The sequence below is a fragment of the Saccopteryx leptura genome, chromosome 2 (assembly GCF_036850995.1).
Source record: "Saccopteryx leptura isolate mSacLep1 chromosome 2, mSacLep1_pri_phased_curated, whole genome shotgun sequence".
Lineage (NCBI taxonomy): Eukaryota > Metazoa > Chordata > Mammalia > Chiroptera > Emballonuridae > Saccopteryx > Saccopteryx leptura.
The window spans coordinates 84,343,195-84,356,198 of NC_089504.1; positions in this window are offsets into that span (position 1 = coordinate 84,343,195).

Sequence of the window (13,004 nt, forward strand, 5' to 3'; positions counted from 1 at the left end):
CTTAATAAAGTTTTATTGGGACACAGTCATGACTACTCACTTACATATTATCTATGGCTGCTTTTGGGTTACAATGGAAAACCTGAATAGTTGTGACAGAGTTTACACGGCCTCCAAGGCCATATTGTCTGGCTCTTTATACAAAAATTTGCTGATCCACGGTCGAGAATGATGAATGATTCACTAATCCTTGCTTTACAAAATCAGGCTCTGGATCAAAATTATTTTGTCTTGATTGTATAATTCTTCACTGAAGAACCAGTATTTAAGGCTTTGGGCTGGCCCAAAGACAGCACAACCCTCCACTTGGAAACACTACAGGAACCGGTCCAGGTGGCAACCCTGCAGATCTGAACAGATGCCTATTTTTTCTTCTGCCCATGAGACAGATGGTCCTGAGAGAGGGGAGAAGAATTAGTCCATGAGAGAGAATTCTCTGTGCAGCACTAATTTTGGAAATGAATCGTGATCCATCTGGCCAAAAAGGATTCCTTAGGAGTACCTTTGCTATTTGAATTTGCTTAACATTCAGGAGGGGAATCCTAAGCACCGAGGCTTGGGTATATGCTCTCTGTCAAATGTCAGTAAAGCATTCTTGTCTGCCCTTACGACAAGAAATCTCAAACAATTATAGGGACAGAAGAAGAGAATAACCACTCATTAAGAGACTCTATTTCAAATAATTTGTTCATTCTTCTGACAGTCTAAAACCTCTCAGGTGAGAAAAATAGCACCTACTTTTCATTAATAAAGTTTATATAATATGCAGAAAGCAGTAGGAGCAATATCTGCTTTCTGACCTGCTAATAGTAGCCCGCCACTGGACACAGCAATGCTTCTCTTCTTGTTAACCACTCTCACTTGGCTTTGATGTTGTTCTAAAGCATGTTTCTCCATGAGTAATGAACCGTGTATTTGCAAAGTTAATGAACTCATATCTGATGTCTTTTTCCCCATTTTATTCCTAATTCAGCTCCATAGCATGTTGGGTGTACACTGGGTCTGTTCAGTCCATAAATAAGTAGACAAAGTTAAGAACGGACAAAGAGGAAAATTCAGGCAACTAGAAACAGCAGCATTAAGAAGAGCAACTGAGGATGCTTTTCATTCAGTCTCCGTCGACAGGCTCTGAAGTCTGATGAATGGAGGGTTCAAGTCCCAGTTCTCCCATTTACTATTTTGATAATCTCAGGGTCCTCATCTATTAAACTAAATAATAACCCAAGTCGCAACATCAAGAGAGAAGGTGATGCTCCCTCAAATAATAAAGGTCTCTTCAGAGGATGCAATGCCACTGAATCAAGAAATAATTAAATGCCCAGTATTATTTAGGCACTGAGTGGGCTGTGAAAGGAGTTCCCTCTGCAAAGATGGTACAAATCATAACAACAGTAGGAAAACAGTATCACTGACCCTGATGTTATAAGGCATGCACCTTAAATTTAGTCTCATGAGATTTTCTAATGAATATACTATTTATTGGTTTACAAAACCTAACTCAGTATTTTTCTCAAATTGGAACACCTTCCACATGAGAGCCCCAGCTACATGCACACAACACAGGCACAGAGCCAATGGACTATCAATAAACCAAGGAGCAAGAGGCAATTTGCAAGAAAACTAGGCTGGGGACAAATATGAGAAAGGGCTTCATAAATGAAAATCAATACTTGAATTGTATCTGGAAGCAAACAGGTTGCCAGGACAGACCACAAAACACAGCTGCAGTGACACGGAGCGCTGTTCATCTCAGACTCGCCTCTGGGGCAGCTCCGTGAAAGCAGAGCAACAGCAGCCCGCTGCCCTCAACAGATGCTTCTCTCTTCCCGAGCTCCTTGGCGTTAGGGTACCTCTGAGCTCAGTCTCATCCAGTTGTGAGCTAATTACAAAGAATCCGTAAGTGTGGGCATGAAGTGGGAATACTGTAGGCTGCTCCAACAAGTCTCAGCACCATCTGCTGAAATATTAAGATGCTTGTTTAAAAAGATGGCTGCCAGAGAAGGTGGTCGCAGCACCAACAGTGGGGATGTTCTCTCTAATAATTACTTTACTTCTCTTTCCTGTACACAAGCAGCAGGGCATGGAGCCAAAGTGCAACAGTCCAGAGAGAAAAGGCTGCTATCTCTGCTTACCTCCCTCTCCTGGTCCAGGTGCCGGCAGGAGAGCACCTGGAGCCTTGCTTGCCAAAGAAAAAGGGATATGGAAAAAGATGGTAGTATGCTGGCATATTTCAGTGCGCAACCAGTTATTTGGAAAAATCGATAAGAACGTCAATAAATCCTTTTCTCTTTAGACATTTAAAGTGCACATGTACTTAAGGAAGACACCTCTCTCAGTAACCTGAGACTACTGGGATGTGGAGGCTCCCTCTGTATGCTAGATCTTTCTCAAATAGGAGCAGTCAGGTTTATAGACAAAGGTCAGGCCAATAGAGTCCAAGGGGCTTAGCTAAGGAAAGCAAAGAAAAACCTTGGATGATTTAATGTTGCTGTTAAAAGGCCCAATCATACCAATGGTCAAGATCTGAACAATGATAGCCCTGGGACTTTGTAGTCTCTCAGCAAAGAGAAGAAATTCATTAATCTCTTTGAGAGATAATGACAACAATAACAATAATAGCAACAACAGCAACTAACCTTTTTTGAGTACCTACCATGTACCAGGCACTATGCTAAGGGCCTCATCTGTTATATATTAATTCTTCCAACACTGAGGCAGGGGCTGTTATCTCATTATACAGGGGAAGAAAACTGACACAGAGAGTAAGAACCTTCTCCAAGAACTCATCAGCTAGGAATGGGCAGAGCTGGCTTTGAAGCCATGCTGTCTGCATGCATAGCCACTGGGCTAGGCTACCAAGGAGAGGGCCGCATGTGGGCCAACTTAAACAAGGATCACTGTAAGCATGTGAATGGTAATGAGACAGACAGAGGTCTCATAGCAGTCCAGGCAGCCCAAGTTGAAAAGTTTTCATTCATGTGCCACAACTGCTGGGACTGAACTACTCTGCCTATCTGCTTTTTTGCCCTCGACCAAATTGCTTCCATTCTGCAACTGTCTCAAGTCACTCGCTGGCCAGCCTACAGACGGCCTTTGAGTCAGGTACCAATAGTCCAACTAGCAACGGCCAGGTACAAATGCCTGGACCACCAGGGCTGCAGACAGCCATGACTTCAGCATGACTACTGGAGAGGCAGACAACCTTGAAGGCGCTGTGAGCACAGTGGGCTCCATGCTGCTCATACAGTACAGAGAGCAACTCTGCATCTGTATTCGGATCCTGTCTCATATTTTGGCTTTTACAGAGATTTAATTTAGACTCAGAAGGGCACATAAGATTATTGTTCAGTCCCGGTAATCTATGCATAGTAACTGTATAAACAAGAACATATATGAAGAGCTTTCCTAACACTAAGTACAAAAAGTACCAAAAAAGACAGGTTGCTAACTTATGAAAGGCTCTCCTCCCTTGTTTCTGTTGTTTATAAGCATTTCAAAGTGCATGGGTTCTGATTTCTACTTACCAGGAGGCTGGTCATTTTTCATCACTACGTAGAGAGGTGGCTCCGAGTTTAGCTCCACCATCTGTCGTCCCTCACAAGCCTGAGGGATTCGCAGCAGGACAGGGAGCATCTGCCAACCCGCTCCAACAGCCTCGGAAGGCAGGGTCGACAAGTCACTCCCCAAGCCTGGGTGGACCAGGCAGGGAGAACAGACACACACACATGACAGGTAGAGCCAGATATGCAGATCTGATAGTTCATAACAAAAGCAAAGTAAACCTCCAGGAAGAAGAAACCTGCCCGGGACATTCACTATTAAAGACGCAGGTGTTCACACTGGACACTTATCTTCAAAATCCAAAGGTCTCTTTCAGCAAAGAAGCTAAGAATGTTCTTTCAGTGAGTAAGAATTCCTTCTTATATACACAAATAGTAAAGATTTAGTAAACATTAAGCTGCAACCAAAGAGAAAATATCAAAAAACTTTACACTAAGTACGATCAATCCACTAGAAAGGCTTCACTTCTAAAAGGGCAGAGCATTTAAAACTTCTTCCTAAGAAAATTAAGCTCTAAAGACAATGGTATTAAAAATATTATTAGGTCAGATCCCAAGTCTTAACACCTTTCATCCAGGTGGTCCTCAGCAGCACAGAGCTTCCTGCCAGAGACAGTTTACAAAGGATAGAGGTGGGGAAGAGGAAGAAAAGGCATCTTTCACAAGCCTTTCCACAAAAATGTTAAAATCCTGAGACACCCTGCTTAACATATCTCTAGCCTCTTCTAAACGCTTAGCAAACTTTGTAGGCAAGCCTGAGAAAGCATACCAAGTTTGGAGTCTACATAGTGTGTGATCAGAGGCTCTGCCATTTACCAGCCTTATTAAATTCAGCAAGTCCCTGACCCCACTGAGTCACCGAGTTTCAGATTCTTACCTATTGATACAGACTTCACTCCATGTGTAAATGAGCACATCAGCACCTGCCCTACCTATTTCACAAGATTATGAGGATCATTACACATTTAAAACTTTAAAATTCTGAGGTAGGCATTAAGCATTTTCATTTTTAATGGCTGCAATAAACTCAAATCTATTGTGCCTAGCTCTCAACAAAATAAGGCACATGTTGACAATGGGTTCCAGACTCCGTGGTCGAACCCAAATTTAAATTTCAACTCCGCAAATAAATCTTGGGAACTGATTTAAGCCCATTTCCTCAGCTGTAAGAGTAGAACACACAACTCATTTTACAGAGCTCACACAGTCCTGGGCTAACAGTGGGTACTCCAGGAAACATTGGTTTCCTTCCAATCCTACGGTCTCTTCAAAATAAGACTTCTGGAATTATCTGACAGCTCTGTAATATCATAATAGCTTGTTATATAGTAAGTACATATATATGCCACGCCCAAAACAAACACTAAACCCAATTTTTTTCTAGGACATATTTTCCAGAAAATAGCCTTGCAACTTTTTTCAACCTTTACATATAGCTTTATAAATACATATATATATATATATATATATAGATAGATAGATATAGACATATACAACCTTTATTCATTTTGAATATAGACGCAAAACATATATCATTGAATATATATATTCAACCTACACACACACACACACACACACACACACACAAGCAAAAACAGTTGGAACAAATAAAATTTACAGGGAGCACAGCTTTTAAAATCCTTATATCAGTCAAATAGAAAATTTCCCCCTTAATAATAATTTTATGTATCTATGAATGAGTAACTGCGTAAATGAGTTAGTGGAAAACTAAGGTCAAATGAGTAAAAACATCAATTACCCAAAGCTTCGTTTGCAAATTTAAAAAAGCAATTTGCTGAATATCACATCCACCACAGTAGTAATGAAATTTGTTTCTTTCATCTAAGACATCAAACCCTGACTGGGTAGTCCTATTGGTTACAGCACTGTCTCGCAACCTGATATGACAAGGTTGCGGGTTCGATCCTGAGTCAGGGTATGCACATAAAACAACCAACAAATGCACAAATAAGTGGAACAAGAAAAGGATGTTTCTCTCTCTCTAAAACTAATCAATCAGTTAAGACATCAAATACTTAAACATTATAGGGGGGAAAGAAATCCTCTAGAAAAAATTACTTTGGGAAAGTGTGTGAATTTTCCAGTGCCACTGTTTTTAAATTATCATGATACAAACAAGAATACACTTAAACTCAAAAAAGTTTTCATTTTGACAGAAACACAAACATCTGCTAAAACTTATCCAATATCCCAGCATCCCGCAGATTTAGCAATCTTACAAGGGTGGGGGGTTCAGTACTTCCTGACACACTAATTAACAAAATGGTTTGCCATCCTTAAAGATACCCATTCTCTAAATGGACAAACACAGGGAAACACCTTCAGGCCAAGTAGTAGGTGGCCAAATCTTGCTTGTTCAAAAACTACCCTAAGTCGTTTAAAAAGAACACCACCTGGCCAAGTCAGCTGCTGAGTCCTGGTCTGTGAGGGCCGTGCTTGGCAAGGGGAGGGATGAGAAGTTATCAAGGTCTTAGAAGCAAGTGGAATCTTAGAAAAGCTGAGGTGTGCTTTATTTATGTTTTTCCTCTTTGATGGATAAAGAGCACAATGCTTTACCTGGTCAACCCATTAAATGGTTACTGGGAACTGTTGGGACATGGTTCTCCTGTTCTATCTTTATATAGCGTATATATACAGATCTTCCCTTCTCCTAGTGACCACAGAATAGTTCTCCATCAACAGTCCTTTACAGGGTAACTTTTCAATCAATAAACGCAGAACTGTCGTGGACTCCACCTTCAGCCCTTGGTAAAAGCCCCCAGAATTGGTTGCACAGGATCTTATTAATCTCATTGAGCTCAACCCCTCAAATGATACTTGGAATATTCTAGCACCAGCGGCCATCCAACCTATGCTGCAGGGGGTCCAGGGACAAGGCAACTCCCAGTGCGTGCTCCCCAGACCTGCTGAGCCAATCTCTGGACCCAGCAAGCTGCGTTTTAACAAGCTCTCTGTTAAGCAAGTTTAAGTTTGGGAAACATGCCTTAGAGTAAGTAGCTGTACTTCTCCAGCTTTGGTGTGCATGTGGATCAATTCAGGAAATCTGCTAAAATGCAGATTGTGGTTCAGTACGTTGGTGGCGGGAGACAGTCTGCAATTCTGACAAGTTCCCAGGTGATATCAATGCTGCTAAGCCACAGAGCACACTTTGAATAGCAAGACCTTAAAGAACAGAGTCCAACACTCTTCTCCTGTGTACTATAATTTATTAGCAATCTAATTAGAAAAGCAAGATTATGTGATGTTGAAGGGGCAAAGTTGTGATGGTGTATAAGTGGACCACTGTCTTAAATACTGTGCATTTTATTTTAGAAAAACCCATACCTTCTGGTTTTATGCACTCCAATTTAGACTGTGAGTGCTACTGCAAAATGTAATTCCAGGTATCATTTCACACGATACTGCTCAGTTTCCAAATCACAGCCTGGTAACTGGTGGTTGGCAGTTTAAATCACACAGTAAGTGCTGACCATTAGTTAAGTCAATTGCTTCTCCTTCACCTGCTTTCCTCACGTGCCATATGAAGGCACTTACACCAACCAATCCATTTGCTTGTGTATTCTACAGGGACAGTAACAGCCATGACCACTAGGAAATAGTAAAAACAAAAATAGGTACAACTGCTACTGAGATAAGAATTTTCCACACACTTAAAGCAGAAAGATAACTAAATATCTTGCCACCAAAGAACAAAAGCTCTCCTGTTTCTGAAGGCACAAAAATTAAGATGTTAATCTGAACTAGGTTCCATTAAAGCTTGCAAGCTTTCACCTGACCAGCGGTGGCACAGAGGATAGAGCATCGACCTAGGACACTAAGGTCTCAGGATTGAAACCCAGGGGTCTCCAGCTTGAGTGTGGACTTATCCGGCTTGAGTGCAGGGTTGAGGGCTTGAGTATGGGATCGATATACCATGGTCGCTAGCTTGAGCCCAAGGTCGCTGGCTTGAGCAAGGGGTCACTGGCTCAGCTGGAGCCCCCTGGTCAAGGCATGTATGAGAAGCAATCAATGAATAACTAAAGTGCCACAACTATGAGTTGATGCTTCTCATTTTTTCCTCTTGTCTTTGTCTCCATCTCCCTCCCTCTTGCTAAAAGAAAGAAAAAGAAGAAGCTTGCAAGCTTTCTGATCTCTCGAAGGCTTTAGGTGTGTATATCGCAGGACACAAAGGATATTCTGAGTTCCAGGCCCAACAGATAGTTACCAAATACAGTAGTCCTCACTTGATTCATGTGGGCTATGTTCCAAGACTCCCAATGGATGCCTGAAACTGTAAACAATACTGAGCCCGATAAATAGTACATTTTTCCTATACATGCATACCTATGACAAACTTTAATTTATAAATTAGGCACGGTAAAAGATTAATAACTAATAAAGAAATTATAAGAACAGATTTTAATAAAAGCTATGTGAATATAGTCTCTCTCTTGCTTTCAAAATACATTACTGTACTCACCTTATCACTTAAAGGAAGCACTTTATAGCTTCTCTGAGGCATAGCCAAACTGCCAACATTACTACTCCTGTGTCTAAGGGCCCTTAAGTGAAATAGGGAGACTTGAACACAAGCCCTGCCATACCATGACAGTCTGATAACCACGATGGTGACTAAGTGACTAACGGGCGAGGAGTATCTATAGCGTGGAGACGCTGGAAAAAGGGAGGATTCACATCCTGGGCAAGAAATTTCATCTAGTTACTCAGAACAGCAGGCAATTTAAAAGTTATGAACTACTTATTCCTGGAATTCTTTATTTACTATTTTCAAACCCCAGCCAACCATGCAACCACGGGTAACTAACTGAAACTATGGGAAGTGAAACAGCTGATAGGGGACTATGGTACATCATTTATCATTTGCTTACCTGGAGATGGAGAACTCTCCTTTACATTTTAGCTAGCAGAGATGAAAGAAGCTAAAACATTTTTATTCTGTCAGGGGTTACATGGTCTCCAGACGCCTCGAGTTTTCCTATCTGTAAAACAGAGATATTATTATGTACCATTCAGAATTTTCATGAAAACTTGCAATAACCCATGTGAGATGCCCAGCCTCGTAACTGGGTCATAGTCAACATTCTACAGAAGAAAGCATTTATGACAAGACAGTTTATAGCAGGGGTCTCAAACTCAACTCAGCATGTGGGCCGCAGAGCAAGATCACAGCCGTTCGGCGGGCCGCACTAGGTCTACAAAAGGCAACTGTTACGCAACACGTTTCTCACTGCAGTTGAAAACAAAAAAAAATCAGTACAACAAGCACAATCGTACATGCAGTTTACTCAGTGTCACAAAACGACCAGAAACTGTAGTTCGCATCACAACTGCTGTTAACTAAGCTAATATCTAGCTAGGATGCTAGAGAAATGAAAAATACAAGTAGGCCGCTAGGCTTACTTAATTTTATCCAAAATATTTTGAACTTCGTGCGGGCCGCACAAAATTGTTTGGTGGGCCGCGAGTTTGAGACCCCTGGTTTATAGGATGGCGCAGATAGTGAGTTAGAGAGGTTTCTGCCCTTGACCACCACACTGGACGTTACTGACTCAGTATTTCTGCCAACCCTCCACCCCCAAAGTTCAAGTGTTGAAATTTAATCCCCAATACGATGGTTATTTGGAGGTGGAGCCTTCGGGAGGTGATTAGGTCATGAGGGTAGACACTCGTGAATGGGTTATGTCTTCACCCAAAGAGGCCAGAGAAAGGCTTGCCATCTTTTCATGATGTCAGGTCACCAGGAGAAGTTGGAAGTGAGCAGCCTGGAGAGGGACCCTCACTAGAACCCCACCGTGACAGACACATGATCTCAGAATTCCCGTCCCCACAGCTATGAGATACATTTCTGTTGTTTATAAGCCTACCAGTCTATGGTATTGATATAGCACCGTGAACTAAGAAACTATATTTAATACCCTGATATTCTTGTACGACTCTCTTAGGACTTGGATTTGGTCAAGAAATCACATTAGTCAAGCTATAAACCCTAAGCAGGAAATATTCCATTACACAGAGCAAATTCAAAAAGCCCAGGTTAGTTTTCTGGCTATTAACACCATAATATATCCATAAACACCAAAGAGCTGTGAAATCTTATATTGATTCAAGTCCACTAAAACCCAGGTCACCTGGGACCCCTGAGAAATAGAACCAAAGACACTTCCATTTCTCTTTATATTTCTGCCTCATACACTATCCAGACATAGGACCAGCTTATGCATTGTCCAAGAGAAGAAACGTCAACTGTTCACATCCCTAATATTCACACTCAGAAGACCCTCCTAACCAAGGAGAATAAGAATAGAATGTGCAGCAGAAGTCCCTGGTGTCTCAATTTGTACTTTCTCCTGGAGCACATTAATTCCTTGCCTTACTTTTCCTGAAGTCACCATTTTACAATTTAGGTATTTTCAGCCCTGACTCACCTTCAAAACAAGCGAACCAACCAGTCTAAGAAACACAGCTGTTGTGAGCACTACTTTCCTAACAGAGAAAATAAGTGTGAGAATGAATGAAGTCTCCCACAAGCCCTGATGCTGAGGACGCGGCAGCTCCTTCTTCCTTTGTGGGTCCTATAACTACATATTCCGAGCACTGACAACACACAAGGCAGCATGGTGGGCACAGAGGAAAGAAACACCAGGCTGAATCCCAGGATGAGCCTACTGTAAAGGAACTTCCCTGTTCCGAATGTGAGTTAAAACATGATATAACATATCTATATATTATAGACTTCACAAAAGCAAACAAAAAAATACAGCTGGACTCCTTTCTAAGAAGAGATGCATTTGCAGCAGTAAAACCAAACTACTTCATTTTTGGGTTAAAACAAATATTTGCAATATGGCTGCCCACCATTAACTATTACAGTATACTGTGTGGTTAAGATCATAGGCTCCGAAGTCAGACAGTGAGTTGCAGCTTGGCTCAACCACGTAATAGATCTAAATAATAGATCTAACCAGGCTGAACAGATCGCTATCTGGTAATCAATTGCTATTTGAAAGGCTGCTTTAAATATATTAAGTGTCTAAATCTAATCAAAATGTAATGACTTCAAATTAACTTATGCTAGCTAGGAGGAAATAAACTTTCATTGTATATTTTAGACTCTCACTTGTAAGACCATTACCAAAACCCTTAAAAAGTCCCGAATTATCTTCCAAATATTGAAAAAGTAATATCCTGATTCTGCTCTGCTGAGAAGCCACTATAAGCTTGTCTTGTGCATCAGAACTCTAGTAGTTTTTAAAGTAATGCCAAGTCCATGAGCCTGCTCGAGCTCAGTATCCTAGCAGTAAAGTACACAAAATATGTATTTTCTTATTTACCAGAGTAATTGGCTACAATACAGAAGCACAAGACTGGCTACCCAGCAACTCTGAGACTATCTAGATTTCTGCAGAATGAGGAAAAGACAATTCCCTACCTCAGAGGTTACTGTGAGATCCAAATAAGGAAATGTACAGCTTGACTGTGGTGGCGCAGTGGATGAAGCTTTGACCTGGAACGCTGAGGTTGCCAGTTCGAAACCTTGAGCTTGCTCGGTCAAGGCACATACGGGAAGTAGCCACTGCTACAGGGAAGCAACTACTACAAGTTGATCTTCCCACTTCTTCCCCTACTCCTCTCCTCTCCTCTAAACATCAAACAATAAATATTTTTAAAAATTATTTACTTTTATTTAATTTTTCATTAATTTTAATTTATTGTTTACATAGATTAAAGTGTCCCACCTAATATATTCCCCCCACCCCCACCCCCACCCCCATGTTCCTCTTGATAGCCCCTTTGCCCCTCCCCCAATGCCTTCCCCCCTTCCCTCCAGGATTTGCTGTCCTGCTCTCTTTATCTCTTGTATTATGTATAAATAATTTCACTATCCCTTTCCTTTCTCTGATCCCATCCTCTCATCCCCTTTCCCTCTGACTGCTTTCCCTCTGGTCCCTTTGACCCCACCTCAGCCTCTATTCCATTCCTCAGTTCACATTGTTCATTTGATTCCTCATATGGGTGAGGTCATATGATAAAAAGAAAAAATGTCAAAATAAATATTGTGAATTCTAAAGTAGTATGATTTTTAAATAAGTACACAACACATGTACTTCTTTATCAAAACTATTTTCAAAGGCAAAAGTGAAAATACTATTAAAAACAGTAAAAAAAAAATCCCTTCATTTGAGCTGCTGTTTGTGGAGTGTTGGGCATTAAACTGGAGCCAACATTCTGTAAGAAGCCACTCTTTCCTAAACATATAAGTCAGTAAGCAACAGAGTCTGTGACTATACTTCTCTCTCTTGCACAGGCAGATTATCCCACAAATGCCCCAACAAGTCAGAGCAGGAATAAACACAAAAAGGATAAATTGCTGAAAAAAAAAGGAGTGTTTTAGGACGAGCCGTATGCAGGCTTGCACAGAGAGGATTCAGAGAGATGGAGCTGATACAGACTCTTCCTACCCAAAGGAACTACAGCCATCCTGGCTTCCAATGAAGCAAGATGTTTAAGTGGTTCTGATCAATACAACACGCTGATGATCCCACTGAATATTTGATTTGGCTCAGGATCACCCAATCATATTTGCTAACACAACAGTAGAGTCCAGAAGAAGCACATTAAAAGCAATCCAAATTCTAAATGTGCAGAAGGTCTTTTGTGATCTCCGCTGGAGCTTATAGTGTCTAACAGCTGCAACTGTGACTGTTCTAGCTAATTGCTCGCAGCAACAAAAATAAACAATCGCTCCAGGAAGAAGACTGTTCCCACCAAATATTATTATTATTATTTTTTTTGTATTTTTCTGAAGCTGGAAACGGGGAGGCAGTCAGACAGACTCCTGCATGCACCTGACCGGGATCCACCCGGCACGCCCACCAGGGGGCAATGCTCTGCCCATCCCGGGCGTCGCTCTGTCGCGACCAGAGCCACTCTAGCGCCTGGGGCAGAGGCCACAGAGCCATCCCCAGTGCCCGGGCCATCTTTGCTCCAATGGAGCCTTGGCTGCGGGAGGAGAAGAGAGAGACAGAGAGGAAGAAGAGGGGGAGGGGTGGAGAAGCAGATGGGCGCCTCTCCTGTGTGCCCTGGCCAGGAATTGAACCCGGGACTTCCACACGCCAGGCCGACGCTCTACTGCTGAGCCAACCGGCCAGGGCTTAATGAATTTTTTAATGGTCAAATATCTCAAATCTTGATTTAAAAGCCTTTCTTACTGGTAAAGAAGTCTCAAAGAACAAACAGAGTTGAGGCAGCTGGAATGGAAGTCCTTATTTTATATCTAATGCCCACACCCAACCACTTCATTCTGTTGATACTACCCACCCCACACCTCAAAAAAAAAAAAGGGGGGGGGGGAAGAAAGAAGAAAGGAAAGTTCCTTGTGTCCGGAAGAATTTAAGCAATCTGAGATATTTTAACTCATGTATA